This window comes from Pteropus alecto, unplaced genomic scaffold (genome assembly GCF_000325575.1).
Source record: "Pteropus alecto unplaced genomic scaffold, ASM32557v1 scaffold41, whole genome shotgun sequence".
NCBI lineage: Eukaryota > Metazoa > Chordata > Mammalia > Chiroptera > Pteropodidae > Pteropus > Pteropus alecto.
Genome location: NW_006430464.1, coordinates 121,751 through 133,498, shown reverse-complemented (window position 1 = coordinate 133,498; position 11,748 = coordinate 121,751). Strand labels below are relative to the sequence as shown.

The window sequence follows — 11,748 nt, the reverse complement described above, 5'->3', positions numbered from 1 at the left end:
GAAGGTAAAGATCGAAAACAATATTCTAAAGATAAATGTTTTCTGTAATGATATGTGGAATATTTGGGAAGTTTCCTAATCCTGGTGTGAATGATCATTTGAATCATTTCAAATGTAGGACTGGATTAAATATTCACTGAAATGTTTCTAAAAATCAGAGATATTTAAACATGAAGATAGATATTCTAAAGGTGATGAATTCTAACAGTGATAGAATCCCTTAACCAGGATTCATTATCCTTCCACGGAGAAATAGTCCCACTATGTTCCAAATTCTATAATGTCTATGAACATAGCAGGGTATTCATACAAGCATTATGGATCAGCAAGTATCATGTAATTCAGAACAACTTTACATATTTAATGTAAAGGCCTTTCTGCCTTCAGCCAGAGTAATGTAGGGAGGAGGCAAGAGAATTAAAAATGTTAATCAAGCTACATTCAGAAACTGCAATGTGTTGATCAGCCCTGCGGCCAGTGGGGAGGCCACCTTCAGAACAAAGGAAGGTTTCTGCTGTGATTGCTAACAGCCCATTCGCCACTCCTGTGAAGGGGAAACGGAAACGGGAACCTAGAGTCATTCCCTGTGGCTAAAACGTGGGGAACCTATGGACTAAAGGCTAGGAACTGCCAGCAGGCCTTTCACTCTGCATATTCTTACCTTTTCACTCTATATAATCTTCCCCTTCCTCATTGTATATCCATATCAAAGGAAATGGGTTGACAAAGTCTTTTAAAATATAACTCACAGGTTCTAAAGAATGATACATAAACCGAATTCCCAGAACACTCAGGGTCTCACTCAGCACCTTTACTCTGTCTCTCTCACTGTCCTCTCCGCCCCTGAGAGGAGATCATACTCTGTGGAGTGTTACCCCTTTTGTAATAGATTTTCCTTTTGACTCTAACTTTGGAATGCGTGTTGAATTCTATCCACACTCTCCGCCAAAGGACCCTCTTCTCATGGTGCAGGGCTTGGTATCCCCGCCCCCCCCCGCCCCCACCCAGGGAAATTTTCCCTGTCCTGCATCAAGAGTACATGTAATGGAGACAGAAGTTATCAGTTCAATGAATCTGAACCAAGAGTTAAATCTTAATAAACATCAGAAAAATCAGTTTCCAGAGAACCATTAAATATTTGGGAGTGTCTTTGATCGAAGCTCAAATCTCAGTATACATCAGAATCCTTTTATTGTAGAAAAGATAGACAAATATAGTGAATATGACATCTTTGAACCAATCTTTAAATCTTAGTGACCACAAGAATATACTGCGGAGGAACCTTACACATGTAATCAGTGTGGGAGAGTTTTTAGTCAATTATTGAGTCTAAATAAACATAAGAAAATCCATTGAGCAGCCTTACAAGTGTAAAGAATGAGTTAAAGTCTTTATCGTTCATCTCTTACTGACATGAGATAAATCTCATGGAAGTTCCTCTCTAAGGAACATAAGGTCATTAAAATTCTGATGTGTCTTAATAGCCACAGTTGGAGTCATGAGTAGTATTTGATATGGTTGAAATAAAGAATTCTTCAGAGATGTCTGAAAAAAGTACAGATAACTCATCCCGAAGTGCATGAAATCATTGTACATCTATGTTTACAAATTATCCATCATAAAACTCTTGAAATAGAGCCCTTAGATAATTATAACAGAATGTATCTTAAACGCTTATAATGTTTTCCTCCATGGGTCAGAGTTGGTTTGCAATGCTTTATTTAGGATGTGTGTGAACTCATATTCATTAATAAAGGTGAAAGATTTTTAATGTATTAACACTGATATGAAATGAACGACTTGTTTTTCCACCGACGTGAACCTCTCTCACCTTAGTGGAGGTTGTGTCAAACTGCACTAGTCGGTAATGCAGAAAAATGACATCACTAGGAATCCATTTCCCTGTGGACTGAACCCGCAAACAATGTGAGATTCTTTCCCCCACAATTGATGTAGCCTTTTCTCCTGATTATAACTACTGGAGCATCACGACGGTTGCAATAAAGGTGACATAGCAGTAGTACTGAGAGTTCAGTATATCTATGATGTTGCTGCCTCAGAATCCATTTTCTGTAACCAACTTCCCTTGAACTGACGCTAGCCCCTCTCACTAGGTACACCCTGGACCACCGCTCAGACTCACAGGTAAGTATAAGTTCCCGACAGGACTTCTCCAGAAGCCCTTGTGAGCAAGTCCCCCCTGCCTCTGAGGGCCTTCACCTCGTACATTCCCTAGGTAAGAACGCTTCAGCGATTACGGAAACCTTGCTTAGATGCCAACACAAGTGGCTCGCATAGCTCTAAATTTTGATCCTAAAACTGGTATAGTGACTTCAAACATGGAGGGATCAACTCTGCTCCACATGGCACCTTACCTAAACGCGGATGAGAAACCTTAAGAGGAAAGCGTCGGGGCGGTCACATGCTGTCACAGTTCGGCCCCCATCCCGCCCCTACGCCGGTTTCGCTTTGCATCTGGCACTGCGCATGCGTGTTTCTCCCTGGCCTGAGCACCTCTTGCTCCGCCAGGTCCGGCCTTTACGCGCTCCTCCCTCGCGGTCAGTGCGCAGGCGCGGACTCCCTCCAGGCCCCGCCCACGGGCCTTTTCCTCGGCTTCCCAGGGGCCCCTGCGCCGGCCTCATCTCTGACCAGGTGCTGCCTCAGGACGCGGTGGGCGGACGGAGCCCCGCTTCCTCCCGGCCCGGGCTTTTGCGGACCTCCCCCCAACTTAATAAGGGGCCCGAATCCCAGGACACTGTTTGGGGTGGGATTTAGGAGAGAAAATCGCAGGTGTCTCTGGAAGAGGTCACCACACGCTCCGCGGGGAGGGGCCTCGTGGAAGTGGGGACCGCGACGGGGAGGCCAGGACAGCGGCAGGAGGGGCGAGGGGATTGGACACGCGGGGGGCCCGGCGGTCAGGGCGGGGCCCTCAGAGACGACACCACATGGGAGAGACTTGTCGACGGTCGGACGGAGAGGGTGACTCGGGGAAGCGGGCAGAGGAGAAAGGAAATGGATCGTGGAGAGGGACGGGGAGCTCCCGGGAGATGAGGGGAGCCGAGGGGGTGCCCGATGAGCAGAGTCAGGGCGACCAGGACGGCGTCGGAGGAGAGCTGGGGGGCCGGAGCGGGAACAGCGAGCGGCGGGGTGACGGCCGCGGGAGACGCAGTCCTGAGAGCTCAGCCAGCGGGGGGCGCCAGTGAGTCGGGCACAGGGATCGGGAGAAAGGAAAAAATATGTGGTGATGGGGCGCAACCAAAGATTCGGGAGAAAGAGCCACTGAGGGTGAAACAGATTTCAAGAGTTCGGGGAGCAGGTGCAGGGAAAGGAGGAGGAAAAGGGGAGAAAGAGCAGGGCGGAGAACGGGGAACGCAGGAAGGGACAACAGAGGAGAGAGACAGGGACGAGAGGGACACACAGATCCACAGACAAATCCGCAGAGGAGAGGAAGGGGAGCCCCGACCTGGGTGGGCGGCGAGCTGATGGGATGCGGGTGACCGAGTTGTGGCTACTGACCTGGGCTTTACAATCGATTTCATTTAACAAGTGTCGAACTGGTTCAGTGATGCAGATGCGAATGAGAATGGCCAAGCTCCAGTTCCTGAGGCTTGTGCAGTGTGTGATTATTTGCATCACCCGGTGGTGACTTCGACGTGCCACCCTCATGCAGCCGGAGGGGAGGGACTGGTCTCAGTCCGTCATGGGTCCCTTCTCATTTCCTGGGATGGTCTGAGGGTGGTGACCTGGGATCTGAAAGGAATGAGTCTGTCACTGAATACTTTTTAAAGTATATTAAAAGCGTTGCATTTCATTTTCTGAAATGCATTTGGTTTTTTTCATTCTAATTTTAATTCTTTTTTTAAAAAAAAACATCTATTAAGATAAATCGTTTTTTAATTACCGCTTCATCGTTTATAGTCATTAACTTCTGAAGTTTTGGAGACTTCTCATAACCAGCTGTTAATCATTTTTCCTAAATAAAAGGTAGTCTCAGTAACAGAACCTACTTTCAGTAGTTAGTCTAATATGCAACACCTTTTTTTCCCTTTGTGTGTGATTTGGCAAATTAGTGATCTGGGAGCTACAAAGCAGCTGATTCCTTCAAGTCCCTCTTGTCCATTCTCTGAAAATTTGGAAGGATGGCCCACACCAACCTGAAATTTGGTTCCCACAGAGCCCAGCCATTTATGGTGAAGTAATTTGATCAGCTAAGACTTCCTCAGAATTTTTAGTACCAAAATCTGCATTCATCATTTTTATAGATTTTAAATGTTCGCTGTGATTTTCTGGAAAGGGGGAAGGAATTTCACCTGGCGAGCCTGCTCTTCTAGAAGTTCCCGTCCCTCGCACCACCCAAAGGCTCAGGGGTGCAGAGTCTGATGTGTGTGGCCCAGAGCTACAGGAAACAGGTGGGGGGTGAGGTCAGCACCCCCGGGGAGGGCTTAAATATGCCATTTCATGGCCCCCTGCAGTCTTAATAGCCACGACTTAAATATGCCATTTCATGGCCCCCTGCAGTCTTAATAGCCACGACTTAGAGTGGCCCCGATCCCCCAGGGATCTGCTCATTCAAGCTAAGTGATTCCCTTCCGGGAACCATTACTAGATCACCTGAGGAGTTTTAAGACTTAAGTCACCTGGGCTCCAGGCAGCAGAGAAGGGAAGATTGGCCTGGATGGAGCATCATTATGTTAGTGAGGTGTTCCAGGTGATTCTAAAGTGAGGCCAGGATTGGCAGGAGGGCTCCAGGACCCCTTTGTGAGAGTTGAGAGCAGGCTTTGGTCAAGGGCCAGTGACAGGGTGCTGTGGTGGGTTTTGGGGGGCAGGAAAGCAGCCTTCGCTGTCTGCTGTGGGAATTTGTGGATGTCTGTGGGAGGGGTGAGCAGGGAAGACGGAAGGAAAAGCTCACAGTTCGTTCTTTACATAGGAGCTCAATGTCTCTGACTCTCCGGTGACAACGGATAGGAGAGGGTGGCCTTTTCAGCGTCTCACGATCTTCAGCCTGTGAGTGTGTGGGGAGCAGTTGAAGGGGCTGTGTTGACACCGTTGAAGACAAATTCTCAAGATTCGACGGTGATTCTTCACATAACATCCCCAAGGAAACAACCCAGTGTGTGAGGACAAGGACAAAATGGCAGCTTCTCAGGTAATTGTTTCGTCTGGGGTCGTAATTGTTTCGAGGCTGTGTCTGGTTTTTTTCCTGCAATCAATGTATTTACATCCTGCAGCCTTTAGTTCTCTACTCTGATGCTCTTGTCTAGCGGGGTTGTTTTTAACTACTTATTTTTGTTGTTGTTGTTTGTATTTTTTTTTATGAGTGTCATGGTCATCTTTTTAGAATACTTTTGAACCTTGTCCCAAGCCTTCTCTGCTTCTCTCCATCCAGGCTCCTAAGGGCGTGAAGAATTCTCACCGGGAATTAACGACCCTCAGCTACTGAAAACATCCCCTTGGTCACAACAAACTGGGAAGGCGTCATGGCCACGACCCCTCTGGGGCCGGTCAGATGCTTGGGTGTCGCGATGAAGGGACGTGTGGGTTGTAGGTTCCTCTGGCACCACGTCAGCGCTGAGCGATGGAGTTGAGAACATGCTCGTTTGACCGGGATGGCGTTCCTGGTCAGAGTAGCTCAGGAAAATTCTGAAAAATTAGAGTGATTAGAAGGAGACTTGCTCACTAGATTGGGAAGAAAGACTTACTATTTAAATGAGATTTTAGAGTTACACGACAAAGGAGCTTTGTGATGGTTGACATTTGCATAAAACTAATGTCTTACGATCACATTCAAATTACGATTTTCTTATTAATTCATTTTTTCCAGTAATATCACAGCAGTGATGATGAGTCCCTCCCTGTTCCTTGGTCGCCTAAATTTATTTTCAGTATTTGCTTCTATCCAGGTCCTGACGTTCTTTTTTTCCCCAAATTTTGCATGCCATATCTCTGAGTCAGTGGAGAATTTTTCAACACCACAGCTAAGGATTTGAACCTTTGTCTGCAATTACCTATGTGCTCGTTGGATGCAGATCTAGTGGTTTTAGTCATCCCCTGTGATAAATGTTTGGAGAATATGACAGCCTCCATTCATCTTCAACTCATAGGCTCTGTTGAACCTTGAGAAGCTTGGAGATGGGCACGGGTGCTGCCATCCAGGACTCGTGGTCCTCGTCGTCCTCGTGGCCCACATGGCAGACGGTGTCTCACTGCCTTTCTCCCTCCACTCTGGGCAAAAAGAAAGCGAGATAATTGAGGTCTAAAGTAGAGGCTTCAATCAATTAGTCCTTGTTCCCGTAAAGGTTCATTATATTCCACACTCATGTCACAAACATACTGTACTTCATTCATCAATTTTTGTATTTTCAAGAAAGTTTACAAGAATTGTTGATATATGATCAAGTGTGTTAAATTTCAAAGAAGTGAAAGACTAAGAAACAATAGCTCTAATTTACTTTATGGTGTATGTTTTTCTCCGTTTTCAACAATATAAAGAGGATCATCCACAAAACTGATTTATGAGATTCACAAAATAATCTGAATGTCAGTAATGTGAAAATTCTATCACTTTTAACATGTACATAGTTCCATATGTATGTCTGTGTGTATAAGAAGTTAACACTGTTGGAGCTGTTCTTTCAACTTATTTAAGTTGTCTCTATTCTCGGTTACAAAAACTGTTGGGAATGTTCACGAAGGTTGTCTCTACATACTGGTCTTTGTTCTTTTTGAAAAATTGAGATAAAGTAAAACCTTAGCTCTACCATTTACTGGAACTTTCATAAAATATTCTCAGAAAAGAGGAAGAATAGTAGTGTCCTCACTATTATTACATAAGTGAATTATAAGTTAATATATGAAAAACAGTGATATCTATTATGTACTAAATTTTCAAGATATTGCTGTTACTGGTTAAACGCAAACTTGTTATTTCTCTCCCAGAAAAGTAAAGTCTCTTCAGAGGTTTAGTGGGTCATATATCAATCTTCTGTTTTCAGAATTAGAAAATACACTGGAGAACATTACTGCCAATGACTCCTCTCCTAGGTCACAACTAGTTTTCTTAACTCTGTTTTCATATTTGGCCATGTTATGAACTCTGCCCATGGCCACTTGGTAAATGTGTTTTGTTTCAGAGACGGTTGACATTCAAGGATGTGGCTATAAATTTCTCTCAGGAGGAGTGGGCATGCCTGCACCCAGCTCAGCAGAAACTATACATGGACGTGATGGTGGAGACCTACAGGAGCCTCCTCTCCCTGGGTGAGGACACCTTCCTTCCGGAATTCCTACCCCACCCTCAGGGTCGTTTCCTTCATCAGTACGTCTCCTGGGAGCTTCTGCTTCGTCTGGTAGAGTTTCAGGTCTCTGCTTTCAAAGGATAAATTAAGGGTTGCTAGTTTGGAAGGGTCTTCATGATGTACTTGGATACGGAACTCAGAATCTGAACACTTTACTTGTCTAGTAAAGATGTCAGAAAACAGTAGTTTGGGGAATCAGTTTCTAGAATATTCTAACATTCTACGATGTTCGCTCTTCCCCGCCCCCCGAGCACGTACTGGATTGTAGAATCTCCATCAAAACTCATGTTCCTTTTTCTAATAAACAGGTCTTGCTGTCTCTAAGCCAGACCTGGTCATCTTCTTGGAGCCAATGAAGGAGGCCAGGGATGTGAAGAGAAAAAAGACAGTGTCCATCCACGCAGGTAGGTGGCGAATAACGGAAGCAGACGACACAAGTATGAGGGCCTCGCTAAGGTCACGGAGGAAGCCAGACCTTAAAATGTCTGTTGGGAATCTGTGCCTCAGTGGGAAGGATATGAGAAGCCCAGGTTTCTTTCTGTCACTGTCTCAGAGGGACAAGTTTTCTCCCACATGTCCCATGGTCCTACATCCTCCAGGGACTCCACCTGCTCCATGATCTTCGTCACACTCACAGTGGGGCCAGCGTCCTCCCCTTGGCCTGTGGGCTCCAGCAGGGTCTGCCTGCTCTTCCGTTGCCTCGGGGGCCTGGGAGAGTCCACACGTGCTGAGGAATTCTAGGGGAAGCCATTTTTTAAGTTCCGTTTTTGTGACACATGAGGGCTTTGTGAAGGAAGTGGTGGAAATCCTGGAATTTGGTACAGAAATCTGTTCCCTGGGGCACTGGGAACAGATGGCTTATGTTTTCTGCTTTATAATTTCTATTTCTAAAGAGGCTTCAAACACGACCCTACAAAGTTCAGTCTCAAAAATTTCATCACAGGCACCTTCCTGAATCGAGAAAACCTCATTCTCTGTTTCGCTTCACAGTGTTCTTTTGCTTTGTACGAACGAACATTAGAAACTCGAAGACTATGTCCCCAGGTTCCCTGACTGTTTCCCTCACCGAATTCATCACTAACTTAATGCCAAAGGGGCCTTAGCATATTGCCCACCAAAGAGAGAAGTCTCCACTGTGACCTCCATTCCCTAGGGCAAGCGTCTGGTCCTGGTGGTGCATTGCAATCACTAGGAGGATGTCCCCAAAATCCCACCTGATGCCGCTCCCATGCACTCCAGCTGTTGGGGAATCCGGTAAGAAGTGAGTTATCGAGTTTTTACGTTAGCATATTGATGAAAGTATTTGCTTCCTCAATTTCAGTTTGAGGCAAAAAGTAATCATTTGGTTTTTAGTCTGCCTTCCGCAGCATGTCTCCTAATCACGGAGTACTTTAATCTCACTTGTTCATTTTATAGATCAGTGATTCTTGGCCTCTTGGTATAATTTTCCCTTGACTTCTTTCATGACTTGTTTATTTTTCATATTTTATTTTTCTTTTCAGTCAGTGGTTATTGTATCTTGTTTAGTTAAATAGAATGGAGATAGCCTTAAATTCATATGTTTATGGAAGATTTAATATCTTTGTGAGAAAAACACCAGTTTGAATTAAAGGTAGTTTTTGATGTGTTTTATAACTATTGCTTTTAGATATTTTTTATTTTCAATTTTGGCAAAAACATGTGACTAAAAATCTAACAGCTGGACCATCTGTAACTGTATAATCCAGTCACATTAAGTATGTTTAAGTTGTTTAAGCAGTTGATCTCTAGAAATTTCTGCTTTGCATAACTGTCCCCAAACCCATTAAACCACCATTTCCTCGTGTCTTTTTACCCCAGGCCCCTGGCTACTACCATTTTACTTTTTTTTCTATGGGGTAGACTACATTAGATGACTTACAGAACTGGAATCATAGTATCTGTCTCTTTGTGACTCATGTGCTTCACTTAACAAATGTCCTCAAGGTTTTTCTGTTGTATCAGAGGATAAGCTGTTTCTATTCCAGGGCTCTGTAATATTCCAGTGTATGTGACACATTTTCTTTATCTGTTCATCTGTCATGGCTATTTGGGTTGCTTCCAAGTATTACAAGCTTTCATGCTGCAGTGTATGTGGGTGTGAAGATGTCTCTTGAAGTTCACTCTTTGAAGACTTTTAGATATATGTACCCAGGAGTGGGATGGCTACATCGCAGGATACTTTTATTTTTAATTTTGTAAGAAATGTCATACTGTTTTTCATAAGGTTGGCACTAATTTATATTTCATCCAACTATACATAAGGGTCCAGTTTCTCCACATTGATTCAATTCTTGATATATTTTTTTCTTTGATAGTGGTCATCCTATTTGGTGTGAATTGCTATCTTACTGTGTTTTGTTTTTTAAGTAGCAGATACCAACTTTTATGTCATTGTGTGAGCATAAAGAACTACTGGAAAGACACATGGATCTGAGAATAGCTATTTCAGAAGTAGAAGTCTGAGGATGACTTTTCTTAAAGAATAGTTTGGGGCTCACAGCAGAATCGAGTAGAAGTTATGGAGAGTTCTCCCCCTTCCCCTTGTTCCCCACCAGAGCAGTACAGTCATGACTTAGGCAAAGCTACATCAACACATCGTTATCCCATAAAGCTCAGACCACCTTAGGATTCACTGTTGGGCTGTCCCTTCCGTGGGTGTAGACAGATTTGTGTTGACACATATTGACGGTTGGAGCATCGTACAGACTAGTTTCTTGGCCCTGTATATTCTCTGTGCTCTGCTTGCTCGTCTCTCTTCTAAATCCTAGCAACCTGTGATCTTTTCACTGTCTCCCATTGTTTTGTCTTCATTCGAATGTCATAGAGTTGGAATCCTACAGTATGGAGCCTTTTCGGATTGGCTTCTTTCACTTAATATGTATCTGGGAGTTGTCCACATGTATTCTTGGCTTGATAGCTTATTTCTTTATAGTGCTGAGTAACAGTCTATTGTCTGTCTACCACAATTATTCACCTCACGATTGACATCTTGGTTGCTTCCAAGTTTGGAAATTATGAATAAAGCTGTTATAAACATGAACATATGGGCTTTCGTGTGGATCAAAGTTTTCAAGTCTTTGGGTAAACACTCAGGAGCACAATTACTGGGTCATATGGTGATAGAATGTTCAGTCAGAAGCACCCGTCCATCTCCCCAGGTGGCTGTGGCGTTCTGCATTCCCACCAGCCATGAGCAAGAGTTCCTGTTTCTCCACATCCTCACCAGCACTTGATGTTGTCGGTGCTCTGGTCACTGGCCTTTCTGCTGGGTTTGTGGTATAGTTTTCATTTGCTGTTTGTTCGTTTCATTCTCAGGGTTTTCTTATGCATTTCCCTAGTGACATGATGTGGAGCATCTTTTTATGTACTGCTTTGCTATCTGTTTGTGTTCTCTAGTGCGGTGTCTGTTAAGGTCCCTGGCCCAGTTTTCCATTAGGCTAGTAGTTTTCTCACTGTTGAGTGTGAAGAGTTCTTTGTATGTTTTGCATTGTTTTTTATGGGTGTGTCTTTTGCCAGAAATTTCTCCCAGTCTGTGGCTTCTCATTTTGTGCTCTTGATGACCGACTTGTTTGTTTTTTTCCTTAATATCTGATTTGAAACATGAGAGTTCAAAACAATGCGGATTGACAAATAAAACACTTTTCTATGGCCATGCCACCCTGAACAAGCCCGATCCCATCTCATCTCGGAAGCTAAGCAGGGTCGGGCCTGGTTAGTACTTGGATGGGAGACCACCTAGGAAGACCAGGTGCTGTAGAGGTAAAAAATAAATAAATAAATAAAATAAGGGATTGTATGCTGACAAGGTCCTTGCAATCTGTGAAGTCAACCAAAGGTTGCCTTGCTTAAAAAAAAAGAAAGAAAAAGAAAAAAAGGGACAACATAGTGATTCTTCATTTTTAAATCTTATGACGTGATCACCACTCTAAGACTAGTAACTATCTGTCACCTTACAAAGGTAGTACGATGTCATTGACTATATTCCCTATGTTGTACGTTACATTTCCATGCCTTACTCATTTTATAACTAGACCTTTATACCGCTCTACCATCCATGTTGTTGCCACTGGCATATTTTTCTTCTTGCTCTTGGCTTAATAATATTCCATTGTATACGTTTATCACATAATTTTTAAGCCATTGGTCTTTCAAAGGACGTTTAGGTTACTTCTGTATCTTATCTATTGTAAAAAACTGTTGCAGTGGATTTAGGGGTGCATATGTCCTTTGAATTAGTGTTTTCATATTCTTTGGACAAATGCCCAGAAGTGGAATTTCTCGGTTGTATGGTGTTCTGCTTGTAATTTTTTGAGGACACCCATACTCTTTTTGGCTCTACCAATTTTTACATGTTCGTAATATATTCGTTATAGCTTTCTGTTTAATTCACTCTTTTATCATTTTATAATGTCCTTCCATTGTTTTGTGACAC

The 11,748-nt window shown here is 43.6% G+C and overlaps 1 protein-coding gene and 1 non-coding gene across 4 annotated transcripts in view; both read left to right on the top strand.

The window, feature by feature from the left end:
* The window catches only part of LOC102888459 (zinc finger protein 665-like), a 58,316-nt gene that overhangs the window by 16,680 nt on the left and 29,888 nt on the right, over positions 1-11,748 (top strand). The gene's annotated exons all lie outside the window — the stretch shown is intronic.
* On the top strand, positions 10,958-11,076 carry LOC112482075. Its single transcript, XR_003047194.1, has one exon. It is a non-coding gene; the product is annotated as a 5S ribosomal RNA (ribosomal RNA).